Source organism: Papio anubis, chromosome 18 (genome assembly GCF_008728515.1).
Source record: "Papio anubis isolate 15944 chromosome 18, Panubis1.0, whole genome shotgun sequence".
NCBI lineage: Eukaryota > Metazoa > Chordata > Mammalia > Primates > Cercopithecidae > Papio > Papio anubis.
The window spans coordinates 61445072-61470862 of NC_044993.1; the positions used below are offsets into that span (position 1 = coordinate 61445072).

The window sequence follows — 25791 nt, forward strand, 5'->3', positions numbered from 1 at the left end:
TCCTCACCTGGTCAGAAACGACCCCATAGAACAGGCGATCACCCATCAGCGCCATCCCGGCAGCCAACACTGATTGAGCAACCGCCTTGTGTGACTGGTCCCTAAGCCCTTACACGTATCATCACATGGAATAACAAGAAAGATGCCCACGATATTATTATTAAGTGGAGGAAAAGCAGGTCCAAGACCTACATCTGGTGTGTTCCTATTCAAATGGGACGGTTATTTATGGGGCACCAAAACGTGCCGAATGTGGTGCTGGGGTCAGGGGTAGAACAATGAACGCGCTGCTGTGGCCTTCGTGGAGTTCACGGGCCAGCGAGGGAGACACAAATCAATCCAGCGACCACACAGGTCAGCGGGTAATTATCAGTCACACCAAATGCCACTCCAGAGCACGGGCTTAATGTTGCCTTCAGAGGACTTTCTCGAAATACAAATCAACCGCCACTGATTAAGAAAGAGATTTTATTAATAAACAATTTCTGTGTTCTCTTGAAAAACTAGGATGCGTGGGACACAATGCCAAGGCGGGCGGATCACCTGAGGTTGGGAGTTCGAGACCAGCCTAACTAACAAAGAGAAACCCCATCTCTACTAAAAATACAAAACTAGCTGGGCATAGTGGCACATGCCTGTAATCGCAGCTACTGGGGAGGCTGAGGTAGGAGAATCGCTTGAACCCGGGAGGCAGAGGTTGCGGTATGCCAAGATGGCGCCATTGCACTCCAGACTGGGTAACAAGAACGAAACTCCATCTCACACACACACACACACAAACCCTAGGATGTATGGTAGCATGGCCCCACCCATAGGTCCATACCAGCCTGGGCTGTGCAGCGTGGCCCCACAAGGCAGGCACAGGTTCCCAGGTCTGAGCAGTTTCCACCACTCAGTGATCAGGGGCTTTGTGCTCCAGAACCCCCTCACTCATCCTGCAGCCCCCACCACACCCATGTCTGCTTGGTGTTTGTGGGCAGGGCCAGCTTGCTTGGTGTGCAACCCCAGCTGTCGCAGAGGGTCCACACTGGTGAGCTGCTGCCCACCTTGACATTCTCATTAATTTGGAACCAGGGGCTCCACACTGTCACGCTGGCCTGGGCCCCACACATTCCATAGCCAGTCCTGCTTTGTGCATCTGTGCTAATAGCCCCTGGCTTGTAACAAAGACACGCTGGGCAGTGAGCGTCAGGGCCGGGAAAGGCTTTCTCTGAGACAATCATGCTCCTTCTGGACTGAAGACCAAGCAAGGTGAAGAAACAAAGAGCTGACAGAAGGCAGTGGAGGAACGGGGTCTTTCCAACCTCACAGAACACAAGGAGGAATGTTCTATGACGATTGCGTGAAACAGATGAGGAAACTGCAGTCTGCAGTGGGCCTTGGTACCTCACCCTGGAGGCCCATAGATCGCATGTGGCACTCGTCTCTTCTCTCCCTGTGCAGGCACAGAGCTGGCCCAAGGCAGGGGCTCAGTCACAATCTGTCAGCACCTCGAAAAACTGCCTAGCATCACATGCCCTGGTCCCCGGTGAAGAGCTCCCACAGGCCAGGTGTGGTGGCTCACGCCTATAATCCCAGCACCTTAGGAGGTTGAGGCAAGAGGATCACTTGAGCCCAGGAGTTTAAGACCAGCCTGGGTAACATAACAAGGCCCAATCTCTACAAAAAATTGAAAAAAGTAGCCGGGCGTGGTGGTGTGCACCTGTAGTCCCAGCTACGTGGGTGGCTGCAGCAGGAGGATTGCTTAAGTCCTAGAGGTAGGGTGTACAGTGAGCTATGATCACACTACTGCACTCCAACCTGGGAGACAGTTAGACCCTGACTGTATTAGTCCATTCTCACACTGCTATAAAGAACTACTTACTGGGTAATTTATAAAGAAAAGAGATTTAACTGGCTCATGGTTTCGCAGGCTGTACAGGAAACATGGTGGGGGAGGCCTCAGAAACTTACAACCATGGTGGAAGGCAAAGGGGACGCAGGCACGTCTTACGTGGCTGGAGCAGGAGGAAGAGAGGGAAGGGGGAGGTGCCACATACTTTTAAACAACCAGATCTCATGAGAACTCACTGTCATGAGAACAACAAGGAGGAAATCCACCCCCACAATCCAATCACCTCCCACCCAGCCCCACCTCCAACACTGCGGATTATAATTTGACAGGAGATTTGGGCAGGAACACAAATCCAAACCATATCACTGACTCTAAAAATCAAAATCAGAATAAAAAGAAGAGAAGAGTCCCTACAAAGCCCTGCCAAGGCCCCGAGCATGGCAAGAAGAGTCTTTCTTAAGCGGCACCTCTGAGCCAGGGTTGGCAGATTTAGCAAATGAGAATACAGGGCACCCAGTGAAATTTGAACTTCAAATAAATAATGAATAATTTTTCAGCAAAAAGTATGTTCTATGCAAGGAAACCTTTCCATGCACTATTTGCGATACACTTATACCACAAAATTATTGGTTTATGTGAACTTCCAATTTCACTGGGCATCCTTATATTTTCTCTGGCAAGCCTCTTGTGAGCACCAGGTGGGAGATGGAACCGTGGAGCATCTATGCCAGCAGGGGTCCCTCAGGGCCACTCCAAAGTCACAACAAAGTCTTCTCGTCCAAAGCCACCTCTGATGAGCGGCCTCAGTGGGGGACCTTTCTCCAGAGGGGTGGCAGCTCTCAAACACTGCTGAGAGCCACTCCAGTGTCACCATCAGTCCAGCTGGTGGCTACAATCTCACAGCCTGGCAGGAGGTGGGCTATGTACGAATGAGAGAAGACATTTAGACAAGGTTGTCCCAGGATCCTACAACCCAAGCTGGGGCCTCTGCTCACCCAGTCTGAATGCTGGTTCTGCTCCTTGGAAGGCAAGTTTCAACCCACCATTAAACAATGAGATGCTTTTCCTTGGAAGGTGGTTAAGATGCCAGGTTAGTGCCCAATGGAGCTCATGAAGCCTAGTTTTTCATCTGCACAAGAAACCCTCGAGGCAGCTTGGGAGACTCTACCACAGGAAGACAAGAAAGGAGCTCATCAGCCCTGCAAGAACTTGTGAAGGTTTTTCTTTTTTTTTTTGGAAGGGAAATGCTCAAAACACTAAAGCAATGAGGAGCGATCAGAGATGGTCCTTCCTGCTGTATGTGGGGTGCTGCTACAGAGCCCAAGGAAGGTGACCCTCCCACCCCCAAAATGAAGGTTAGAGAATTCCATCCATGAGTCTGATCTGCCTCTCTCACCCAGGTCTCAGAGGCCCCTGGAGGAATCCCAAGTCCCTTCCAAGTGCTCACTCCTCACAATAGCGGCTCCCTGGAAACCTAAGCCAGGTTCTGCTCTAAGAACATCCAATATGGCAGCAACTGGAATTTTTTAAAAATCTGATTTATTTCAATAATTTTTGGGAATACAGGTGATTTCTGGTTACATGAATGAGTTTCTTTGTTTTTTGTTTTTGTTTGAGACTGTGTCTCACTCTGTCACCCAGGGTGGAGGGCAGTGGCATAGTCTCGGCTCACCGCATCCTGCGCCTCCCAGGTTCAAACAATCCTCCTACCTCAGCCTCCCAAGTAGCTGGGATTACAGGCACACGCATAGCCATGCCTGGTTAATTTTTGCATTTTTAGTAGTGACGACTGGTCTCGAACTCCTGACTTCAAGTGATCCGCCCACCTCAGCCTCCCAAAGTACTGGGATTACAGGCATAAGCTACTGCACCCGGCCTTGAATGAGTTCTTTTTTTTTTTTTTTTTGAGACGGAGTCTCGCTCTGTCGCCCGGGCTGGAGTGCAGTGGCCGGATCTCAGCTCACTGCAAGCTCCGCCTCCTGGGTTCATGCCATTCTCCGGCCTCAGCCTCCCGAGTAGCTGGGACTACAGGTGCCTGCCACCACGCCCGGCTAGTTTTTGTATTTTTTTTTTTTTTTTAGTAGAGACGGGGTTTCACCGTGTTAGCCAGGATGGTCTCGATCTCCTGACCTCGTGAGCCACCCGTCTCGGCCTCCCAAAGTGCTAGGATTACAGGCTTGAGCCACCGCGCCCGGCCGAATGAGTTCTTTAGTGGTGAATTCTGAAACTCTAGTGCCCCCTTCACCTGAGCAGTGTACATTGTACTCAAATATGAGGTCATTTATCCCTCACCCCTTTCCCTACCTCCCCTACGCCTGAGTCCCCAAAGTCCACAATATCACTCTGTATGTATTTGCATGCCCGTAGCTTAGCTCCACTTATAAGTGAGAATACACGGGATTCGGTTTTCCATTCCTGAGTTACTTCACTTAGAATCATGGCCTTTGGCCCCATCCAAGTTGCTGCAAAAGACATGATTTCGTTCCTTTTTATGGCTGATAGTATTCCACGGTGTACACACACCACATTTTCTTTATCCATTGACGTCTGTGACATCTTCACTCACACTCCGTTCTCAGAGCTTCCCCTGCCCTGTGTCGCTACAGCACATCCAAGGCTGGTCACTGAATTTCAGAAAGGTGAGGCACTTGCACAAAGGGTCAAGACCAGCAGGTGGCTGAGCAGGCTCTTCCATCAGGCAGCCTCCCCCAGTACAGAAGACAACTTTCAGCCTTCCAAAGAAAAACCCATGGGTTCCTCTACACCAGGTTTCCCCAAAGCGAGGTTCACTTCTTTGAGATTCTACTTCCAGGCTGGCTTTAGCAGAAGCCATTTGCCCTGTGAAAAGGAGGAAGCCTGACACCTGGGTGCAACGGCAGGCAGGGCTGCCTGACTCATCCTCCACCCCGGGCACTTTTCCCTCAGGTCTCACTCTGACCCTAGAGGTGCAGACACCTTGGCCTGAATTGCAGCACAGGACTCGACAGAAGGTGACCTGAGAGGTGTGGAAGATCCCAGAATAATTCATGGAAGGCTATATTCTCGCCTGTGACTGTGTTTTGTTTTCTTACATTTATATTGTGAATGTTTTTTTTTTTTTTTTTGCGGGGGGGACAGGGTCTCGCTCTGTCACCCAGGCTGGAGTGCAGTGGTGCAATCCCTCGTTCAAGAGATTCTCCTGCCTCAGCCTCCCAAGTAGCTGGGACTACAGGTACACTCCACCATACCTGGCTAATTTTTGTATTTTTAATAGAGACAGGTTTCGCCATGTCAGCCAGGCTGGTCTCGAACTCCTGACCTCAGGTGATCCACCTGCCTCGGCCTCCCAAAGCGCTAGGATTACAGGTGTGAGCCATCACACCTCACTGAAAAAATTTAAATAAGGCAAAAAGCAGTGCAAATTTTAATGAATCCCCACAATACTTTGTCTGAAAAGTCTTAACTCTTTTCCATATTTATGTCATCATTTTTATCTTCTCGCTAAGGTGTTTTAAGATAAATTATAGTCATGACATTTTACTCCTAAATACTTTGGTGCGTATTTCTGAAAAATTAACAACATTTTCCCATTTAAACGCAACGGCATAATCACCTCTAACAAAATTAATGATGACTCGTTGGTGCTATCTAAGACCTAGCCCGTGTTTAAACGTTTGAGTTTTCAAAAGTGCCTGCTGCTTCTGGAATTTTAAAAGAGGAGTTACAGGGCACCTCTTTATCTATCCATTCTTTAAGAGGTTGAATGCAACACTGTTCAGACTGGATTCCCCCTGGGATCACCTGGGTTCTGACCTTTTGGGGGACATGGTGCCACCATTTTCACCACAAGCTGCTCACAGAGGTCTACAGACTAAATGTGACCCACAGGTATGTTTTGTATGGCCTGAGTAACGTTTTGAAACATTAAAACTAGGAGATTTCTGCATAAAACCCAGATTTCTGGCTTCCCTTTACATAATGAGCAGCCCTGCCAGTGGGTACGGGCTAAGCCAGAAGTGCCTAATTAGCGGACCACATAGCACTGTCACTCTGCCCAGCCTGGTCCCCTGCCTGGTGGCCTCTGTGATCCAGTGCATTTGCAAGCCCTGGTTTATACCCCTTGCACAGGCAGTATGACCAGTCAAGGCCCTAGAAATGCATCCCAGAGGCTATACTGCATCTACTTCACATCATAAGTGACATTCCCTGGGACTGTCAGAGACCTGCGGTACCATTTACCGGGAATGCGTGGAAATCCCTGGGAATCTGTTTCTCATCTGCAGGATAGCGATGGGGTACGCCTACCCCACTGGTAATAACCCAGGCTCAGCACCTGGTAGCCAACATGGCCCATCAGGCCAGGTGCTGATGATCCACGGATGTTTAGCTGGGATCCTTTTCCTCCAGGAGTTGAAATGTGCAGGAGGGGGTGGGGACAGGCTGGGGCAAGTGCTGCAGTGGAACCCACAGGTGCTCAGGGAAGCTCGCAAGGAGGAGTGTCTATGTTTGCAGGAGGGCTGGAGACAGCGCTTCACTCCAGGGAAGCAGCCTCGGAAGCCGGTGCTTTAGCTGGCTCCTGGAGGAAAGACATGTGGCCATCAGGTGGTCAAGGTGGTGCCCTGGGGGTGGGGGAAGGGCACGCCAAGTGGAAAGAATAGCAAATGCAAAGAAGAAACGCCCGGGCAGAAGGAGCTTGGCTTGCTGGAACAGGAGGCAGCCCGCGTGGCTGGGTTTAGCAGCTCCAGAGGTGTAAGACTGCAGTGTCAGCAGTAAGACGGTGCAGAGCCACGGAGACCAGGGAACAAAGCCAGCGGGAGGTGGGAAGCAGGAGGTCGATGATCTGATAAACACTGAGAAGGAATGCTTGGGGACAGTAGGCTGTAGGCAGCTTAGGCAGAGAGAGCTCTCAAAACTCCATCACGACCCTTTGCTATTGGAATTCTTCAATGGCTCCCATGCACTCCGTCCATCTCCCAGGACACATGACTAAACTCCCAGCATGGCTCATGGGAACCTTGCCATGTGGCCTCAGCATGCCTTGCCAACCTCTCTTCATGTCACCTTCTCCCCAACGCCTCCCACCCCGACCCTCACCAACACCGTAATATGTTAGCAGCCCCGAGTTTCTTCTCATGTCCAGCATGAGATCAGCAATCTCCTGATGTCTCCCATCTCTGTCTGGGATGTCCTCCTGGCCCAGAAGGCTTGCCATTTTGATCTTTGCTCCTGTGCCACCACCTCTGAGAGAACTCTCGGGACATGCCAGTGGAGGTGGCCCAGGCTCTCTCTGATCCAGTCCTCGTTCTCCCTTCTTCAAAGCACTCCGTGCTTCCTGGGATAGTCTCATTCCTTCACTGTGGGCCTCTTGCTCGCTCCTCCACCTCCCTTGCTAGACGGTAATTCCGCCAAGGCAGGGACCTTATCTGTGTGGTTCATCCCTTTATCTCTGGAGCCTAACACAGTTCCTGGAGATCCCAAGAGGCTCCATACACATTTGTTGAAAGAACAAATACCTGTTGGGGATAAAATCAGCGAAGGCCAGGCAGGCCACAGGAAGAATGGCCTGGAGGGTGTTGCCAAAGTCCAGAGAGAGAGAACAAAGACTGCCTGGTGGTGGAGTAGACAGACTGGCCTGGAAGGCAGCTCCCTGGTTCCAAAGAGAGCCGAACACCAGGGAGCAAGTGAGTGAAGGCGGGGAACTAGGCCTTCAGAGGCCCCCTCTGTCACATGGACCTCCCAGGAGGAGATGGGACATCCAGGAAGGGGCCCTGACCCCCTGAGGAGTGTCCAGCTCTTAAAGGGCCATGAGGGATCTGTGAGTTTTCTGGTTGGGCTCCTGGGGCCGCAGCCAAAATTCAGATGAGAAGCCACAGGACTGGAGGCAAGCCCAGCACACGGAACCTGCCAGACTCCTCTGGGGGCTGCCTAATGAGTCCTCGCCGCCCGTGGCCCTGCTGTCACTCTGCGGCATTCCTATCGTAACACCATCGTCAATGATGCCTGAGAGCTATTCATACACGGCACTGGGAGTTGGGCCTCGCTTTCAAAAAGAACACTCAAGACGATTTTCATAGGAGTATTTTTCTTCCCTCCAAAAAAGGTTAATTTTATTTTGAGCTTCAAGAAGATAAAGATATCATCAAATGAAGAATAGCTATTTTTAAAACGATGGAATGCTGTGAACAAGACGACGAGGCTCCTGGAACCAATGCTCAGGCCCCGCCCCCTGTATTTCCCCGAATTTTGTTTCCTGGCTCGTTTCTGACAAGTGTGTCTTTGCAATGCGTGTCCCGCTCCCCAGCAGGCCCTTCCTCGGGAGCCGCACCTCATGTGAGCTATGGGACAGACAGAGGTGATTCTGCATTTCCAAAGTTCTTTTTCTTTTTATCAAGGAACATCAAAGTATTTTGTAAAATAAAAAGGTCTGGTCTATCGGGAGTAGCAGGCAGCTCAGCTCCCTTAAGAGATACTTGCTTTGGAGTCAGCTGATCTTGTAACTTGTCACTGGCTAGAGAATTCTAGAATATTGATGAGACTACCAAGGACCCCAGCAACAAGGCCTCCTGGCTATGAGATTCCATCCTGCACTTTTTTTTTTTTTCTGAGACAGGGTATCTCTCTGTTGCCAAGACTGAAGTGCAGTGGTACAATCATGGCTCACTGCAGCCCTAACCTCTAGGGCTCCAGCAATTCTCCTGCCTCAGCCTCCAGAGTAGCTGGGGCTACAGGTGCACACCACCATGTCTGGCTAATTTTTAAAGGTTTTGTAGAGATGGCGTCTCGCTATGTTGCCCAGGATGGTCTTGAACTCTTGGGCTTAGGCAATCCTCCCTCCTCAGCCTCCTAGAGTGCTGGGATCACAGGTGTGAGCCACCACGCCTGGTCTTGCACCCACTCTGATGAGACTGGCTCACCAACCACATTTCTTCTTTCTGGGCACAAAAACCGGGCTTCCCAGCATGCCTTGCAATTAGACGAGAGCCACAGGCTGACTTCTGGTTAATGTAAGGTAATGGGAGTTGGGGCAGGCCACGTCCAGGCCTAGCCGAAAAAAGGAAATTCACTGCGATTCTCTCCTCCCCCGCTTCCCCTTCCCCTTCCTCTGGGAGTGTGTAGCCCACACGTGGAGAAAGGAGGGGCCGCCTGATCTGCAGTGGACCGTGACATGAATGAGAAGTTAACTCGTGGTGTGCCATCGAGTTACAGATTTACGCCCATGCTGGTTACTGGCACCCGCGTTAACTGTGCTGGCTTTTGCATGGCTAACTCAGTAACTCTCTGCTGCATGCCTGTGTGTGTCCAAGGTACTGTGCCTTGAAGGAACGTACTGGCAAACAGATGTGGCCCCTGCCCTCCGGAGCTTAGATCCAGTAGAGCCAACAAGCAGATACGTGAACACATCATAAAGAGAGCTGGGACAGAGATGGACTTGGCTTGGGTGGCTAGGACAGGAAGGCACCTGGGAGGAGGTGGCTTCGGAGACGAGACCTGAAGATTCAAAGGAAGCAATGCAGGAAGCACAGAGGCCGGCAAGGATGCAGCCAGCCAGGCAGGACACACTGGCAGCCGGGGAGGCAAGGAGAAGTGAATGGGTTTGAGTTCTATTTCAGAGCTCACTGATCTATTTCAGGGGTGACTTGCTGATGTGTTGCAATAATTCATTTGCTCATTTAGCTATCCAGTCACATATATTCATTTGTTGATTCATTCAGCATGCATTCTTTGGGGGTCTACTGTGAGCCAGACACTTCCAATAAAAAGACCAATGAGACCTGTGGATCCTGCCTTCGTGGAACTTACAGTCAGTTGGAAAAGACATCCAAAGCAATCATTACGAAACAGTGTGACAAAGCCACGACACACGCCTGATGAAGGGCTACACAAGGTAGCCCTTCTCTTCTCCCGTGGGGGAGAATGGTGTGAGGTGCCTGATCTGAATGGGGGTCAGGGAGCCCTCCCAAAGGGCTGTGGGACATAATAATGACTGCCGTCATTATTAGTAGCAGCAGCAGGAGGAGCTGTTACTAGCAACATTTTTGGAGTGCTTTCTCTGCCAGGCACTGGGCTAGGCACATCTATGCTTACACATCATTTCATTTATCCTCAGCAACCCATTGAGAGATGGCCTTCTTTTCTTTTCTTCTTTTTTCTTTTTTTTTTTTTTTTGTAGTTTTACTCTGTTGCCCAGGCTGGACTGCAGTGGCACAATCTCGGCTCACTGCAACCTCCGCCTCCCCAGTTCAAGTGATTCTCCTGCCTTAGCCTCCTGAGTAGGAGGGATTACAGGCGCATGCCACCACTCCCAGCTAATCTTTCTATTTTTACTAGAGACGGGGTTTCACCATATTGGCCAGGCTGGTCTTGAACTCCTGGCCTCAAGTGATCCGCCCGTCTTGGCCTCCCAAAGTGCTGGAATGACAGACATGAGCCATCGCGCCCGGCCAAGAGAGGGGCTTTTTCATGTTCCCATTTCAGAAGAAGGAGGCTGAGACTCAGAGGCGCCCAGGTCCACAACTCCTTGAGTGGGTGGGTGGAGACAAGAATTGGCCCCAAGAGGCCTGATTCCCGAGCCAGTGCCCTTATATCCACTCTGCTCTAAGACAGTGGGAGAGAAAGGCAGCTCCAGGGCAGGGAGGAGCCTGAAGATGCCAAAGACAGTCGCTTAGGGGGACCACAAGATTCAGAAGCAGAGGGGCCTGGGGTACGGGGAGCTGAGGCAGCCCTGGGAAGCCACATTAGAGAATCTGGACTCTATCCAAGGAGTGACAAGCATTTTAAGCCAGAGTGAGAATCAGCTATTCCTGAGACTGAAAACAGCTCTGAGGCTTCAATTGTAAAAAAACACTCTGTTTTATCCCTGGAGCATTGAAAATCTGCCTTTCTTCTTTCAAGCATTAGCCAGCTGGGAGGTGTGGAGCTCATCTAAACCACAGACGAATTCTGCTACCCTGGGATGCAGGGAGCGAGCCGCAATCCATGGCAAATCCATGCCAACCTGTGAACTCTGCTTTATAATGGAGGGCGCCTGGCCTCCCAGCACCCAGGCCCAAGCAGTTGTTTCTGGGGAGTCCATTGCGCAGTTGCTAATTGGGAAGCTGACGAGAGAAAATCCTGTTATTGCCACTTTAAAAACTCTCGACAGAGACATCTGAGAGAAACAAATAGTCGGGCATGGTGACCCTCACAGCGGTGGCTTCCCAAACATCACGGAGCTCCTTTTATCAGCCGCTGACTGGGTGCTGTTAGTAAAGCTTCGCGAAGTGGTCTCCCCTGATTAACTTGGGGAAAATAATACAATTGCAGATTTCGAAAAGAAAACTGTTCTAATCTTTACAATGGGACTTGGCCCCAAATATTCATGAGGAAGGTCCTGAGGCTCCCATCTGGGCCAACCAGCGAGGTAGGGGCCTGGCTGAAGGGCTGGAACAGGTCCTGCAGCTTGTTCACCAGGCCTTTTTCTAGGTGATCACCGCCTGGAATGTACCAGGCATGGACGGAAGAGGGGAGGGATGAGGTCTTTATCTGAAGGCGTTTTGCAAGGGCAGGGAAGGGAAGGAGAGAGCAGAGGAAGGCAGGGCAGGGAAGAAGAGAGGGGAGGAGGGAAGAGAAGTGAGTAGGGGGGAGGGAAGGGGAGAGGAGAGCAGGGCAGGGCAGAGGAAGGCTGAGGAGAAGAGAGCAGAGCAGCTCAGGGCAGGGCAGGCAGGGGAAGGGAGAGAAAGGGAGAGGAGGGCAGGGCAGGAGGGCTAGGGCGGGAGCACTGAGAAGGGGAGGGAGCACTGGGGAGGGGAGGGAAGAGGAGGGGAGAAAACAAAGCAGGCTAGGGGAAAGGCAGGCACAGTAGGGCAGGGCAAGGGAGAGGGAAGAAAGGTATGGGAGGGAGGGGAGAGGAGGTCAGAGGAAGGGAGGATGAGGGAGGGTAGGGTCAGAGAGGAGAGGAGAGAACTGAGGAAGGGGCGCGCAGGGCGGGGATGCATGTCAAAGGCACCCTTGGTGGGACTCCCCTCCCATAAGCCTCTGCAGACACACTGCCTTGGAGGCCAGGGACACTGCTCCTCTGTGGGGACGAGGGAAGCGAGGCCCTATCGACTCTTTCACCGCAGCAACTCTGCACTGCCACCATGTCCCAAGCAAGTGCTTTTGTGACGGACTGGGAAGGAGGGAGGAGGGGAGGAAACAGGCCTCGCCCTGCAGAGGCCATCGCGCCTTCGCTCTCCGGACATTGATTGAGTCCATGGGATCAGATTCGGTCCTCCACCTAAGCAGACATCTCTTTGACTGCCCTTCTGTGCCAGGCCCTGTGAGTAGAGGTGAACAGCACCTAGTTGTCCCCGAAGTCGTGAACGGTCTATGATTCATGCACATACTCCAGCCTCCGTCAGGCACCCGTGGTAGAGAGAATCCATCAACCACCTTCATGTCCATGGGATGCCCATCTCCCTCCAGTACTGCTTGTGAGTCCCACAGATGAGAAGGGGCCAGCCAAGGGAAGAAGCAATGGCAAACTCCAGAATGACCCCATGGGAGGCGGAAGGATCATGTGAGCCTGGGAGGTCAAGGCTGCAGTGAGCTCAGATCACATCACTGCACTCCAGCCTGGGCAACAGAGAGACCCCGTCTCAAAAACAAAAACCATCTGTCTATATATATATATTCCCTGGGCCTTCCGTGATGGACGTAAACAGTGATGGGGAGATTCAAGCTCCCTGCACAGCACACGAGGGCCCTCACCATCCGGCTCCCACCTGCCTCTCCAGCTGCACCCTCTCACCTGGCACAGCTCCACTCCCTGGGCACTTTCACAACACTAAGGAGATGCTCACACCCCAAACTTAATCTTAGGGTCCAACGTAAATGCCTGCCTACATCCCCTGGGAGATAGCTGGTTGCTGCCTCCTCATCTGTTGAAACATCCCTGACTCTTCCCCATTTGCTGCAAGGCCCTCCAGGGTCCTCCTCATGACTGTATCTATCTTCAGTGCCCAGCACAAGGCGCACACCCCTCAGTGACTGTTTACGGCTACTGTGAACCGAGTGGCTTCTATGCGGCCCAACCATTTCCTCTGCCCTTCCCAACACCGTCCAGTGGTTTCTTGGCCCACCTACAACAAACTCCCAAGTTCTTAAGTCCCATAGGAGGCTGTGGGAGAGCCCGAGGCTTTGAGCTCAGCCCCACTGCTTTCGAGATCTTACTCTAAAGTTGCAGGGGAGGGGGCATGACAGATCATAGCTCCAATCCTGGGGCAGCTCAAGAGGGGAATACCCATGAAAGAGCTCGGAGACTGCACCACAGCATTCACATGGTATCTTTAAACTGTGCTAAATGTTAGAACAGAAAATAAAACCTGGTCCTGCATCTACAATGAGGATGTGCCCAAATCAAAACTTAACTGCAAGCACAGGAAGGAAAGCATGTCTCTATTTCAGAAAAGGAACAAGGGCTCCACATGGAGCTGAAGGCCCAGTTACACTCTTCTCACACGTGCTTCTCTTAACAATAATAGGCCCATTATCACCAGCTTCCTACATGCCAAGTGCAATGTGAAGTGTTTGCTTCCATTGTCTCAGCATACCCCTGCAACAGCTTTGGGAAATAGTAATATCCCCATTTGGCAAATGAATAAACTGAGGCTCCAAGAGATCCAGTGGCTTCTCCAAGGTGACCCAGCTGAGTTCAGAGCCACGTCTGCCTGAGTTCTGCACCTGAGCTCAGGAGTATGAGGCTGTCCTGCCTCTTAAGACCCATGCATTCATGAGCACAGGAGACCTGCGGCTTTGCTAAAAACAGAAATTAAAAAATGACCTAGTCCTGCAGTTCACATAGGGTGAACCAAAATACCAGAGTTCTAAAAACTTACCTCCTGGCCCAGTGAGAAAATACTTGTGGTTGCATGAAAACTCATCTTTATGTCTCAACAGAACCCCAGCCTTGAACCCAGGAGGCAGAGGTTGCATTCAGCCAAAATGGCACCACTGCATTCCATCCTGGGTGACAGAGTGAGACTGTCGGGGAGTGCTTTTGCTCAAGAAGGGCTGGATATGGCAGCCTGTCTCCCGACAGGCAGGAGCCTGCCTGCGATGACTCTTCTACCCTCCATGGTGCTTGGCACAGGCTGGGCCCTCGGCAGGACACAACAAATGATTCCCATGGCAGGAAAGCTATGGGCTCTGTTGCAGCTAAAGCCTATTTTTTTCTTTGATTTTGACTTTGCAGCCAAGGCAGACTGCAGGCTGGACAGCTGGAGGATGGGGGAGGAGAGGAGGAAAAAGGCTAGTTCATGCTTGCTTTTTTTTCTTTTTTTTTTTTTTTTTTGACAGAGTCTCACTCTGCCGCCCAGGCTGGAGTACAGTGGTGCCATCTCGGCTGACCGCAACCTCTGCCTCCCGGGTTCCAGTGATTCTCCTGCCTCAGCCTCCCAAGTAGCTGGGACTAAAGGCCAGCGCCATAATGCCTGCCTAATTTTTGTCATTTTAGTAGAGATGGGATTTCACCATGTTGGTCTGGCTGGTCTCGAACTCCTGACCTCAAGTGATCCACCCATCTCAGCCTCCCAAAGTGCTGGTTTTCTAGGCCTGAGTCACTGTGGCCAGCCTCTTCCTTATGCAGTTTGGCCTCATCTGTTGAGACACCCCTGACTCTCACCCATCCGCTGCAAGGCCCTCCAGGGTCCACCTCATCCCTGTATCCATCTTCAGCACAAGGCACACAACCCTCAGTAAAACTACCATATTTTGGAGCAATCTGTCAATATTTGGTCAAATTAGACACAGTAGAATACATAACCCTGTAATTCCACCTGGAGGATCTCTCCCAGAGGAATTCTCGTCCTGGGCCGTATGGGCTGCATCAAAGGAGATGCTGCCGATGCACACTCCAAAAATGGAATCAACAGTCCCAGAGGCAGCGTGCAGGTATGCACAGCCACATGGCTGCAGCTGCAATATGGCACCGGGCGAACCAAGCCGAAGAATGAGGACCGAAGCACAATGCTATGGAAGGAAATGAAAAATACATGCAATGACCCAACACATTCTGGAAGGAAACAAATTTACAGATACACGCTGAGGCTACTGGAGTAGCTGCTTGTGGCAGGGAGAACAGGGACAAGAGGGGATAAATACAGGGCTCTAGAGTGACCAGTGAGGACAGCATGCCAGGAGCTAGGAACAGCATTCACTCATGTGGCAGAATGGAGGGGTGGATCTATTTATTCATTCATTCATGGATTTTGAGAGGCAAGCTCTCACTATGCTGCTCAGATTGTCTCAAACTCCTGGGCTCAAGCAGTCCTCCCACCTTGGCCTCCCAAAGCGCTGGGATTACAGGTGTAAGCCACTACACTTGGTTTCACTCACATTTTGGTATCTGAGGTCCAAAGAGAAAAAACAAAAAGGAAAGATATTTTCTTGTCCATACCTGTTTACTGCCAGGACCCCCCACCACCTCCACGGGACCCAAAGATAGGATATGGGGTTCCGACATGTTCTGCCCTAAAAGAGCTCCCAAGGCCAATAATTCCAGAAGCCAAGACTGAGCTGTGGAATTCCACCCAGGAATTCCCAGTGCTCTCAGATACTCTACATTTCAGTCTTCCTGGAGATCCGCTCCCCGTGCCTCCCCAGCCCTCTAAGCAATTGCCTGGGTGGTGTGGGCCCTGGACATCTGAGGGGCTGGCCGGGCTGAGAGATGGCATGCCTGGTGCCCTTCCCTTGCCATCACCGAGTGAATGCCCTCCCCATGCCCTGAATCCCTTCACACTCAATTCCAAGTGTGATGGTCACCCAGGGTCTGGGTTAGAGATTCTCAGAGACTTTAATGGCAGCGGTGGTGGCATTAGGTGGGACCATCTCTAACTGCCTTAATTGTAGCTTCTACAACTAACATAAATTCTTCACTGCAGAGGCCACAGGCTGAAATGGCTCAGTGGGCAGAGAGACCATAATGGAGACAAAATGTTGGCACCAGCCAACGTGTGTTGGATGCCAGGAACTGAGTGGAGGGACTTATGGACACTATCTCCAACCCGAACAACATTTCACAGATGAGGCTCAAAGGAGGTAAGTATCATGGCCAGGACCCCACAGTGAAGGGACTCCAGGGCCATGTTCTTTCCACTCCGCTTGGCCATTTTGTGTCCCCAAGAAAGCTCCTTCAGGGTAGGACATGGCTAGGGAGGAACAAGTACCCTTCGAAGCCAGCCAGGAGAGAGAAGGTGGCGTGGCATTTGCACCCCTCCCTGGAGCTGATGGAGATAAAAGAAACCAGGAGTGAATCAGACACCCCAAGGACAATCCCATACTGCAATGGCCAGGCTGAAGGTATAAACTGCAGGAACAGAGGGTGCCAAGAACGCTGGTGAAGTGGGAGGGACGCTCTGGCGGACCACAGCCCTTTGAGAGCAGGAGCTCGCAGGGCCAGCTCTGTCTGCTTTTTAAAGGAACCTGCAAATCTGGATCATTAAGCGAGATCTCTCCCTTCTCAGATCAGCTGGCAGCTAATTCAAATGCCTGAATATCACGGTACAGATCAAACAAAATATATCTGCAGGCCATCCAGAAGCAACAGAAAAAAGAAATCAATAGGCCATCAAAAACAGTCTGCAAGCTTGTTGCCGCCCCGCTGCTACAGTTCATCGAGCTGTGCTACTGAGAGGTGACAGCGGTCCATGCTTCTGAAGGCCAAGCACCTATCTACAGAAACAATCCAGACATGCTGGGAAGGGTGGGGCCCAGCTCGCCCTCCGGAGCAGGGCCGGGGATGCATGACGGTGCGGCTTCTCTGGACTCCTCCCTGTGACTGCAACGGCTACAGACAGAACAGCCACCCGCCACAGCCTACCAGGTGCCATTCAAAATACGGCAGCTACAGTATCTTCAAAAACACTCTTCCCAAGAAGGTAGCGGTACCTCCAGTTTACAGGTAAGAACACTGAAACTCACAGAGATGGATTAGCTTGCCCTTGGCCATGTTAACTAGCGCCAGAGCTGGGATTTGAACCCAGGTTCACACGGCTTCCAGGCCCAGCTACTCAGTTGTCCCATTTGCCCCTTTGTTGACACAGGAGAGGTTTGCAAAAGCTCCACTCAATTAAAAGCCCTTGACTTGGCCTTGACCATGTGCCTGGTGCCATGCTGGGAACTGGAGAAAGGAGACAGCACAGCACAGAAGCACCACCTGTCAGGGCCTTTGAGTTTAATGCAAACCAAATGGATAAGGGGAGGGAGGGAAAGGAAAGGGGTTATTTTAATGTCCTACGTCAGAGCATTACATACCCTAGACAAAGGTTCTGGAGTTTTCTCATAAGAAGGAAAGTAAAAAATAAATCAGGGCCGAAAAAGGAATCATTCCAGCTGCAGTCAAGACATGTCCCAAGTCAGGTTCTTAGCTTAGTATCTGGCCCTTTGCAGAAAAAGGTTGTTAACTCTTACCCCAGGGGATGGTGAAGGCTCAGTATGGAAAGATCTGGGATCTACACACAAGCCACTCATCAACCACAAGCATCTAAACAATAACATCAACAAGAAACAGAGTCTGGCATTGCAATCTGTTACAGCAGTTAGCTCAATTCCAACACGTATGGAAAACAGAACTGGGGAGGATGCGATTCTGCATTAGCCATTGACTGTCCAGATCTGGGACCACAGGGCTAGCACACAAATACCAGCAATGCCAGACAGGAGTCAAGCTTCTCCTTCTCTGACTATAAATAGCAGCTCGCATCTACTGAGGGCTTGCTCCATGCCAGGCACGGTGCAAAGTGCTTTGATGTGATGGGAAAGAACCCAGGCCAGGAGTCAGACCCTCTGTATTTCAATCCTGACTCTGCCACTTACCAGGTCTACGGCCTCAGAAAGCATTTTAGTCTTATCACCTCTGAAAGAGGGATGATAACAATAGTTGCAGTGCCTAACACAAAGTAAGCACTTAGCTCACCTTAGCTATCATCATCTTTGTCAGGCCATTTAATTCTCACAATAACCTACGGGTTCCGTACAATCATGTTCCCCCCCAGCAGGTAAGCAGACAAGACATGGCCTTTGCTCTGCAGTTCAGAGCTCTGTCAGACAAACGAATGCAAAAATGACTGATGATCAGAAAACAGATACACACTGTTACGGACAAGCCTCAGGAAAGAGATTTGAAGGATGAGAAGGTTTCAGCTGGATTTGGTGGGTAGGTTGGGAGCAAAGTGTGGTTAGAATAACCTTTCCAGGCCGGGCAGACAGATTCCACCTCCTCAGCTGTCTTCTTCACCACCATTCCCTGACCATAGTTGACGTTCTTAAGCCTGACTTAAGCCCTTGATATGCTGCCTTTGCTGAACACGATTCTAAGAAATCACCTCTAGATAAAATGCTGGAAACCTCAGTGATTTCTTTCATCTTTCATTTCTTTCCTTTTGGGCAATCAAATAGCCAAAAGCCTTTTCAAGTCTGTTTCTATTCCCTCCGTATCATGTGAGGTGCCTTTAATGAAGCTTAGGTGGTCAGAATTTATAACAGATAACTTTTCTTCTTCTAACTCTTGCCTGTCCAGCACACATCCCCTTCATGGCCCTGTTAGGAGCACTAGAATAATCCTTTCAAACATCTCCCACTTCTCATTTCCAGACGAAGTAGTTGGGGACAGACTACTCCTCCCTCCAGTTGCAGGGGCAGGCACAGGATTCAATCCAGCTTTTTTTTTAAGGGTGTTCTGTCTCCCTGGACATAGTGATTGGCTCAAGAATGGACACACTGACCAGGCGCTGGTGGCTCACGCCTGTAATCCCAGACTTTGGGAGGCCGAGGCAGGTGGATCACCTGAGGTTAGAAGTTCGAGACCAGCCTGGTCAACATGGTGTAACTCCGTCTCTACTAAAAATACAAAAACTAGCCAGGTGTGGTGGCACACATGCGTAGTCCCAGCTACTCAGAAGGCCAAGGCATGAGAATCACCTGAGCCTGGGAGGCGGAGGTTGCAGTAAGCCGAGATCATACCACTGCACTCCAGCCTGGGTGACAGAGTGAGACTCTGTCTCAAACAAACAAACAAAAATTGAAACTTGTACTCTGAAAAACTACAAAATATGATCAAAAGAAATTAAAGAAGGCCTAAATAGAAAAAATTCCATGGTCATGGATGGGAAGACTTAATATTATGAAGATGGTGATACTCCTCAAATTGATTGGCAGATTCAACATCATTCCTTATCAAAACCCCAGTTGCCTTTTTTTTTTTTTCCCCAGAATCAATAAGCTGATCCAAAAATTCATATGAAAACTAAGGAATCCACAGAAGCCAAACTAATGTTGAAAAAGAACAAAGCTGGAGGACTCATACTTTTCAATTCCAAAAGCTACTACCTGTACAAAGCCACAGTCATCAAGGAACTATGTGAAATGATTACTATGCTAATTGCTTCACTAGAGTAACCATTTTCCTATCTCTATATATACTATAGCATCATGTTGCAAACCTCGAATATACAAAATAGGTTTTTTTTTTTTAAAAAAAGGAACTGGCATAAAGATGTTTAGATCAATGAAAAAGAACTGAAATTGTAGAATTGTGAGAAACTCTCACATTTATAGTCAATGGATTTTCCACAAGGATCCCAAGAAAATTCAATGTGGAAACAATAGTCTTTTCAAACAGGCCCTCACCAGACACCGAAATGCTAGCACCTTGATCTTGGACTTCCTAGCCTACAAAAGAACGAGTTTCTTTTATTTAAAAACCACCAGTTTGTGGTATTTTGTCACAGCAGCCTGAACAGACTGAGATACCACATGACCTGGTGATTCCACTCCTAGATGGAATGAAATAAAGAAGATAAACATTTGTCCACCCGAAAACATTGAGTGGGAGTCTCTCTTTGTTTTTTCCTTTATATTTTTTGTAGAGACAGAGTCTCACTATGTTGCCCAGGCTGGTCTTAAATTCCTGAGCTCAACTGATCATCCTACCTTGGCCTCCCCAAGGTCGCAGGAGTATGAGCCACTGTACCTGGCCTAGGATTCTTCACAAAAGCCAAAAAATGGAAATAACTCCAATTGGTCTACCAACTGATGAATGAATAGGCAAAATATGGCATAGCCACACAATGAAATATTTGACGAGAAAAAGGAATGAAGTACAGCGGTCCTACTCATCCACAGGATACATTCCAAGACCCCTAGGGGATGTCTGAAACTGCAGATAGCACCAAACCTTATACATATATTATGTTTTCTCCTATACATACATACTTATGACAAAGTTTAACTTCTAAATAAGGCACCGGAAGAGATTAACAACAATAATCAAACATAAGAATTATATACAACAATAAAAGTAATGTGAATGTGGTCTCTCAAAATATCTGACTGTACTGTACTGTGGGTAACTGAAACTGCAGAAGGTAAAACCTTGGATGAGGGGGGTTACTGCACCGATACACGCTATGACACAGACGAACCTTGGGAACACGATCCTTCTCTGACTCACAAAAGACTTCATAGTGCATGATTCCACGGATATAACATTTCCAGAACAGGCAATCCTAGAGATACGGAAAGCACGTGAGTGGTTGCCTAGGGCTGGGGGCTGGGGAGAAATGGGGAGAGGCTGTGTATGGATACAGAGTTTCTTTCTGGGTGATGAAAACATTCTAAAATTGCTCCTAGTGATAACTGCACGATTCTGGAAATATAGTAAAAGCCACTGAATTTGAGACTTTAAAGGGGTGAATTACCTTGTACATGAATTATATCTTTTAAAAAAGGAATGAAGTTCTGTTATATGCTACAACAGGACTGAACCTTGAAAATATGCTAAGAAGCCACTCGGGAAAGACTACGTATTATACTATTCCATGGATAGGAAATGTTCAGAATAGGCAGATCCACAGATGCAGAAAACAGATGAGTGGTTGCTAGGGGTTGAGGTCCGGGGTTTGGCAGGAGAGGATGTGGTGACTGCCAAGTGGTACAGGGTTTCTTCTGGCGGTGATAAAAATATTCTAAAACTTGGGGTGATGGTTGCACAACTCTGAATATACCAAGAGCCACTGAATTGTGCATTTTAAATGGTTAAATTGTATGGTATGTGAATTATATCTCAATAAAGCTGTTTAAAATAAAAAAGAATGGACACATGACTCAGACAAACAGAACAAATGGAATCTAATCCTAGGACTTTTCTGGGACTATTAGAAAGGAAAAGTTCTCTTTCTCAGCGAGTACCGCCAGGATAAGTCTGGGCCTGCCAGAGGTTGTACCTTGAAGAAAGCCTCTATGACAATGAATCCTACACAGAAAAAAAGTAGAGAGAAGGAAGGAGGGAAAGAATGAAGAGGAGGCCCCGTTCTGCTGAGATCGCTCCAGCCCTGGAGCCAGCTTTACCTGAAGCTGCACCATCTCTGGCTCTTTTCAATCACAGAAATCAAACTCCTCTCATGCCTTTGCTAGTCTAGGAGGAGTTTTCCTCAGCTTCTCACTGAAATGTTGACACTTCCTGGGCATCTCCCACTTATTGTTCTGGTCACAGACCTTCCTTCCCTGGGCTTCCCATTCTGGAGCCCCATCCTGCTCCTCAACACCCTGACTTCTCAGTGCATGGGCTTATCTGCAAAGCATCTTCCCACCACTCAGCAGCAGCCTCCCCTCAACCGCTTCCCCCACCTAGACTGCACCTGGAGCAGCTGCTTAAAAATAAACACGAGCGATGTTATTCTCTCCACAGTCTTCCCACCCTATTAATTATTTATCCAGCACCTGCTTCAAAAAAAGGAACTTAGCAGGGAAGGAATAGGAAGAGGAACTGGAAGGAGTGAGGCAGCTCAGAGCAGCGGTGGTGGGTGGCAGCACCCAGCGGGGTAGGGGCAGGGGGGTGTACAGTTGAGGCAACCCTGGGGTGGGGGTGGTGGATGGGAGGGTCCTCTCTGTGGCAGTGGTGGAGCCCACTAGCTGCTTGTCAGAATGATGTTTTTAAGTTCACAAAATAAGACACACAGGATTAGGGAAAAAAGGCAGAAAAGCACATACTCTTAAACACAGGTATCAGAACTGCGAGGCAGCAATGTAAGTGTTTCTTTGCAGATGCATTCAATAACAAGATCTACTGGCAGCTCTAATCGCTCCTGTAGTTCTCAAGTAGTGACCCTTAACCATGAGCTTTAACGATGGCTGCAAACACCGCAGCCACTGCGATGTGATACGAAAATACATGTGATTGCTTTCTACTGGGGACAAAGAAGGAGGCACCATTACTGCTATTAGAATTTGTCATCTAAGTTCACATTTAAAGTCCATGCTTCACGTAGAGGGTAGTGAGAATAAAAGTGTAAATCTTTTCCACTGATCACTTGAATTTCTTCCTCACACCCCAGGACAAGAATTCATGGGCTAGAAGATCGGGCTGAGCCCCAGAGCAGGCCACTCTGAACCTCAGTGAAGACACACTGAGGCACAGTAAGGTGACAGGCTGGTCTACACTGGCGTCAAGATTCAAACCCAAGTACTCTGACCCCAGAACCCACGCCCTCCTCCACCGCCCCTCACTACCACTGTCCCAAGGGAAGTAAATGCCCAGAGGAGACCTCATCAGACCCTATTTTGAGTTGCAGCCTCAGTTCCAAGCCTCGCACATCTGGACAGACCATGTTGCTTGCCCGGCTCAGAGGCGGTCCTGAGCCTGGACACTAAGCAGGTCCTGTGTTCTCACCAAGAACTAGAACCTTTCTATTGCAGTGACAGGAAAAGCTGCAGGAGTCAGACAGAGAAGGCCTTGACTCTGTATCTAGTGTTGGGCTGCTGCAGGCCTGCACGTCCCCTGGTACCCACGCTGCCTGTTGCTTCTTAGCTCAACTGGATCACAGCTTCCACATCTCAGTGTGAAGGTCCCTAACTGACCCTGGGACTAACTCACGTTATTTGCTTAATAAGTAAACAAACAAACCCGTAAAATTCTCTGCTAGGCTGAAAATTCCATGAGGGCAGGAACCATGTAGATCTTTTACCACTGCCTTTTTTTTTTTTTTTTTTGGACACAGTGTCTCGCTCTGTCGCTGGAGTAGTACAGTGGTAGACCTCGGCCCACTGGAACCTCCACCTCTCGGGTTCAAGCGATTCTCCTGCCTCAGCCTCCCAAGTAGCTGGGACTACAGGCATGTGTCACCATGCTCAGCTAAATTTTGTATTTTAATAGAGATAAGGTTTCATCATGTTGGCCAGGCTGGTCTTAAACTCCTGACCTCAGGTGATCCACCCGCCTCAGCCTCCCAAAGTGCTGGGATTACAGGTGTGAGGCACCGGGCCTGGCCTACCACTGTCTTAAACATAATTTGTTTGTTTTTAAAGAGACAGCGTTTCACTCTGTCACCCAGGCTGGAGTGTAGTGGTGCGACCCTAGCTCACTGAAGCCTTGAACTCCTAATCTCAAGCAATCCTCCTGCCTCAGCCTTCTAAGTAGCTGAAGTTACAGGGGCACACCACCTGTAGCCAGGCATGGTGGTACATGCCTGTGGTCCCAGTGACTCAGGAGGCTGAGTTGGGAGAATCATCTGAGCACAGGGAGGTCAAGGCTGTAATTTTTGTATTTTTAATGTTTTTGTAGAGTTGGAGTCTCACTCTGTTGCCCAGGCTGGTTTTGAACTCTTAGCCTCTACCAATCCTCTTGTCTTGACCTCCCAAAGTGCTGGGGTTATAATTGAACAAAATTCTTGAATAAATCTGAATGAAGAGCCCACAAGAAGAGGTGGAAGCGGTGAGAGGCTTGAGACTTGCCTGCAGCTGGGAGCTTCCTGTTTCACCCTGAGAGAGCAACACAGCATATAGCCACACCCCAACAGGCCAACAGAACAAACACACAGTCACTCTGCCCACAACAGGCGTAGCTCAAAGCCTGACAAGCAGACAAGTGAGCAACAGTTGCCCTCCACCGAGGGGGCCAAGGTGAGGCGGGGAGGAAGGAGACAGAAAAGGGTCTCATTGGAAGGGTCCAGTCTTCCAATAGCAACCACAACAATGACACGGAACGGTGCTTCTCAAACTTGCTTGTTTATGCAACCCACCTGGGGGCTGTTAACGTGCAGATTCTCATTCAGCAGGTCTGCGATGAGGCCTGAAATCTGCACATCCAATAAGCTCTTGGATGAGTCTGAGGTCACTGGTAAACAGATCACATTTTAAGTGGTAAGATACTGAGAAAGAATAGACACGCGATAAAATTTTAGAATCATTCTTTGAGGTCTTATTTGATACTGTTCAACTCAAGCCACATTTTGACTGGAAAATCTGGCACCAACGCATGAAAATGTTCACCACTGTGTTCTTTGCTCATCCACATAACGGCATGAGGTTGACAGCAAAAGGAGCCAGTGAAGGTTACAGAGAAGTCGACTCCTGTCAGAAGTCCCAGCCCTGGCTTTCCGAGCACCTACGTACCTCACCGTGTACCTGGGGCCAGTTATTCCCTCCTCCTGGGTGGTCCTCAGTCACTGGTCTGCAGGCAAGCTCCATCAGCATTATCTAAGGACCTTTCACAAATGCAGGGCCAGGAGCAGTGGCTCATGCCTATAATCCTAGCACTTTGGTAGACTGAGGCACGAGGTTTGATTGAGTCCAGGAATTCAAGACCAGTCTGTACAACACAGCCAGGTCTTGTCTCTGCATAAATTAAAAAACAAAAAATTAGCTGGGTGTGGTGGCATGTGCCTGTAGTCCCAGCTGCTCAGGAGGCTGAGGCAGGAGGATCCCTTAAGCCCAGGAGTTTGAGGCTGCAGTGTGCTATGATCATGCCACTGTACTCCAACCTGGGTGACAGAGCAAGATCCTATCTCTAAAAAATTTAAAGTTAAAATAAAATAAACGCAAGCTGGGCACAATGGCTCATACCTGTAATCCTAGCACTTTGCAAGACCGAGGCAGGTAGACCCCTTGAGCCCAGGAGTTTGAGAGCAGCCTGGGCAACATAGCAAAGCCCTGTCTCTACAAAAAAATAAAAAATAAAAAATAAAAAAAAATTAGCCAGGCATGGTGGTGCATGCCTGTGGTCCCAGCTACTCAGGAGGCTGAGTCAGGAGAATCGCCTGAGCACAGGGAGGTCAAGGCTACAAGAGAGCCGTGATTGTTCCGCCGAACTCCAGCCTGGGTGAGAGTGAGATCCCATCTCTAAATAAATAAAGAAGTAAATAGAGGCAGATTGTGGGGCTTCACTGTAGAGATTCTAATTCACCAGGTCTCGGGGGTGGTCTGACCATATGAATATGCTTAAACTCCAGTGATTCAGATCACACCCAGAGAGGGAAACCATCAGGCAAATGACAGCTGCGGTGGACCTATCCTTGGTGCTGACCAGTGGAGAGCTATGTGGCCTAAATACGGACTAAAGGAGGATCCCCTAGAGGCCGTCATTTTACCACTTGGCTTGCGAATCTGGAAAAGATGCAGCTATGTCTTGCCCTGCTTGGGTGCTGGCATTACTGGCACCTCCGTCAGTCACCTGGAACTTAGCAGTGAAGCCTAACCCACCACAAAACAGAAAACAATGATGTTCAATTACTTCCAGAATCAGTGCATTGGGGGCATCTGCGAGAGTCTCCAAAACAACGTGAAAGACGATGTATAGCTCTCCAGACCTGCCTGGTCACCGACGGTATTGCTGAGGGAAATGCCCCAGAGAGCGAACCCATCTTTTATTGGTTGTTCCAGTTTGAAGAATGCCTGTATAGAACTCTAACTTGTGCCTTCTGCCATGATTCCCCACTGCAGGAGGAGGGAACGAGTGGAGGGCAGAAGGGGAAGGGATGAAAGGTGGAAATGAGATTTAAGCAGAATGCCAAGTCCGCCTGGGTGGCTCATTTTTCCAGCCCCCTAAAAAGATTTCTGCAGCTGTCCAAAAGGAGCTATGGCTCCATGACCCAGCATGCAAAGCCCCTTCTGCTATCAAGTAGCAGATCAAACCTAGATGATAGTTCACTCCTAGCTTCTGAAAAACCTACCACCTCTCTACTTACAGC

The 25791-nt window shown here is 49.5% G+C and overlaps 1 protein-coding gene across 6 annotated transcripts in view; it reads right to left on the minus strand.

Annotated features, from left to right (window-relative positions):
* SNX29 (sorting nexin 29) overlaps positions 1 to 25791 on the minus strand; it is a 588023-nt gene that overhangs the window by 46624 nt on the left and 515608 nt on the right. The window lies entirely within an intron of this gene.